Source organism: Cicer arietinum, chromosome 5, assembly GCF_000331145.2.
Source record: "Cicer arietinum cultivar CDC Frontier isolate Library 1 chromosome 5, Cicar.CDCFrontier_v2.0, whole genome shotgun sequence".
NCBI classification, from domain to species: Eukaryota; Viridiplantae; Streptophyta; class Magnoliopsida; order Fabales; family Fabaceae; genus Cicer; species Cicer arietinum.
In genome coordinates, this window is record NC_021164.2 from 2390952 (window position 1) to 2394727 (window position 3776).

The window sequence follows — 3776 nt, forward strand, 5'->3', positions numbered from 1 at the left end:
TAGAAGCAATCGGGTTTAGAGACAGCAACGAATGAAAACATAAATAATTTGACACATAGATTTATCCTAGTTCACCACTAACTTGGCTACATCCAATTCCCTCATTCAAAAGACTTTAATCCACTAATTCAAATATTTTGAATTACAAATCATCTGGCCTTCCAAGCCAATCTTTCCAAACAATCTGACAACCCCAAACTTTTGAAGAACTAACCACTTTGACTACCCTAGATTGAAGAAAGAACTAAATCACTATCGAGTTGGATACAAAAGATTGTAACTTTAAGTGTTTGCTTCTAACAAGACTGATAATAATAATAACAACTCTCAGATTCTAAGAAAAAACACTTAGAATGTATTTCTTACTTGATATTGTTCATATTTTCTTCATATTGATATGAGCAATGATATTTGAACACAATTTTAAACACAAATATAAACACAAATACATGTGACCCCCACATATTCTCTCTCTTCATTTAATTTCTTTTTTTTTTTTATATTCCCTTTTTTATTTATCTTTTTTCACTTTTTTTTTGTCTTCCTCTACAAAAATAAACCTCACACCATCTTTCCTTTCTTCCATAATTTCTCATTCTTCCTTTCTTCATAATTTCTCCTTCTTCCTTTAGACATAAATAATTCATTAACCACTATTTGTACGTTGTTAACCAATAATATTTACACTATTAACCAGAAACAAACTCAGAAAGACCCGTAATTAGCACACCATTAATAACAAAAATAAACCTCACACATTAATCTTTCCTTTCTTCCATAATTTCTCATTCTTTCTTTCTTCTATAATTTCTCTTTCTTCCTTTAGATAAAAATAATTCATTAACCACTATTTGTACGTCGTTAACCAATAATATTTACACTATTAACCAAAACGTAAACTCAGAAAGACCCATAATTAGCACACCATTAATAACAAAAATAAACATCACACAGTCATCTTTCCTTTCTTCCATAGTTTCTCCTTCTTCCTTTCTTCCATAATTTCTCCTTCTTCCTATAGACAGAAATAATTCATTAACCACTATTTGTACGTCATTAACCAATAATATTTACACCGTTAACGAGAAACAAACTCAGAAAGACCCATAATTAGCACACCATTAATAACAAAATATGAAATGTGTTAGACCTATCAATAAAAATAACAATGATGAAGCTTAATTTTTATACCTATCTAAGAAGTGTAGATTTGGAGAGTAATGTGTAAGAAATACATCTGAAAAACAAAATCTAGGTCAACGCAAGAGTTAACTTGTTGATCCAAAAGGAAGAGAGAGAAGAGAGAATGAGAGAGGAAGAAGATCGATGAAGATGAAAAGAAAGAGAGAGAATGTGGTGTTTGTTTTTTAATTTGATTTTATTAGTAATTAAAAAAGAGAGAGTGATAAGAGTATATTAATGGAGAGAGAATATAAAATTATTAAAATGTCCCTTAAATATGTACATATATTTAAGTATGTATACGTATACGGTATATGTGTTTGTATTTGTGTTTAAATAACATTTCTCTATTGATATTGTACATATTTTGTTATAGATAAATCTTGATCAAATCTTCTTCAAATCTTGATCTCTTCTTTTCAACTTGATCAAAAATTTTCTTCAATTATAAATTTGAATCAAATCTTATTTTAGATTTTCTTCAATTACAAATTTGAATCAAATCTTATTTTAGAATTTTTTCAATTATAAATCTGAATCAAATCTTATTTTAAATTATCTTTAATTATAAATCTGAATCAAATCTTATTTTAGATTTTCTTCAATAACACAAATCTTATTTTATACTCTATGAAGTCAAATATATTTTTCTCATAAAATATGTTTATTATCATCAAAACTCTAAGTAAAACCAACTTGATTCCAACACTTCTTTATGTTAAAGTTAATTAAATTATGTAACTCAAGCTTCACTTATTCTTCTTGAATATTGTGTCTTTGAGGGGAGGGCTTACAAATTTTTATTTGTTATAAATTTTATGCAAATGAGTTTTGAAACTATGTTAATTAATAAAACAATGTTTTTGTAACAACCATCACCGCATATCTATAATATGGTAATAGATTCATACATTTTAGATTATCATAGACAATCACTTAAAATATCATATGTACAATCATCCAAATAAATTATAACTACAAGATGTATAGTTTACAATCATCCTCTGATGTACCAAAATTTCATATAATTTTAATTCTTAAAAGAAACTACAAGATAAAAAAAAACTCAATCTTCTGGTTCTGGATCCAACCTTAGTCCCTCCCATCTGCTATAATACATAAGAAAATATAGGGTGAAATAATAATCTCAGAGAGTTCTAGAAAGGGGAAGGGTAGTTAGGAGTAATTTTCCCTAATATGCAATGTAAAACATGACTAAAATGTGAGTTCATTTTTAAACAATCTTTACTTTACATTTTCCTTAAATTATGGAAATTCTATTGTTCCTCTTTCTTTTCCCTCAGGTGTGGAAAAGCCTCATCTTCCTTTTTCTTTTCTTAAATATAGGAAAACTTCACGATCCTTTCTTAACTTTAAAGTATGGAAAAACTTCCCCAATTATCTTAATGTGGGTCACCAAGATAATTGAGACATCTTTGGTAAAGGTGGTTTGGCCATGACCCCAACCGACGTCTCAATTGTTCTCACTACTAGAAATCAGCGATTTACGTGCGGCTTTTCCTGCGGAAATAAATCCGCAGGCAATACATAAGGATTTTCCTGCGGATCACACTTATACAGAGATAAGTTCACATTTGTTATTTTTGTAGGTAATTATGTAGATATATTTCATGCCAATTTTGTTTTTATATAAATAATGTTAATTTTATAATAATAGTTGTTTGTTCTAATTTCCTCTATCCTGGTTGTCTCTAGTTTTTGTGTCTTTGGTTTCGAGTGTCTTGATTCATAATTAAAATTGACTTGATTGTAGTTTTAATCCATCTATTTTTATCAATTGAAGAAATTGATTCATTTATTTTAAAAGTCTATTTTTTATCCATCTCATTTGTTTGTAGAAGAACATGCTAGTTTAATTGGTAACACTGCTAGAATTTTCGTCTATAGTGACCGATTTAGAGACTGAATATTTTCAGTCACACTAGCGACCGAAATAGAGACTGTAATTTTAAACTTAGAAACTAAATATTTTTTCGTCACTAAATCGGTCGCTAATGAAATTTAGAGACTAAAATCGCAACTGAATTTTACCGACAAAAAATTCAATAGTTAATTGTTACTAATAGAAAAATTTTCTTTCACACTAGCGACCGAAATTTTAAACTTTGAAATTAAATATTATTCCGTCACTAAATCGGTCGCTAAGAGCATCTACAACGGGAGTGAAAATGAGTTCGTCCGTCAGCGTGTAATTACTTAACTCCCAGTTTTTTGTGGGTTCACCGTTGGAGTTGTGCCAAGGTGTCATCACGGTACTGTCAGGAAGGAACGGTGCTTCAAAGCAGTTACCTTTTTTTTCTACCTTTTATTAATTTATTTAATATAATAAATTTATCATTTTTTATTAATTTATAGCCGTTAACTTCTTTTTAATTTATTAAATAATAATAATTTTGTAACCATTAGCTTTTTTGTAGTTAATATATAACCGTTAGCCTTTTTTTTTTCCTTTAATTACGATTGTTAGCTCATTAATAGAAACAATTTGTTACTCATACTTTTTCTTCACAATTTTTGTTGCAGAAGTTTGTTAAAGTTTTTATTAACGTACTTTTTTATTTATTTTTCCATTT

The 3776-nt window shown here is 28.3% G+C and overlaps 1 protein-coding gene across 5 annotated transcripts in view; it reads right to left on the bottom strand.

Moving 5' to 3' along the window:
* Positions 1-635: 635 nt before the first annotated feature.
* Positions 636-3776, bottom strand: part of LOC101502245 (uncharacterized) — a 24685-nt gene continuing 21544 nt past the window's right edge. For 3 of the 5 annotated variants that reach the window (XM_004499594.4, XM_004499592.4, XM_004499595.4), the window contains one exon: positions 2066-2291. The gene's annotated coding sequence lies outside the window, so the exon portion shown is untranslated. Of the gene's footprint in view, positions 1016-2065; positions 2292-3776 lie in introns of those variants that run through there. The other 2 variants (XM_073368184.1, XM_073368183.1) reach the window with 2 other exon arrangements.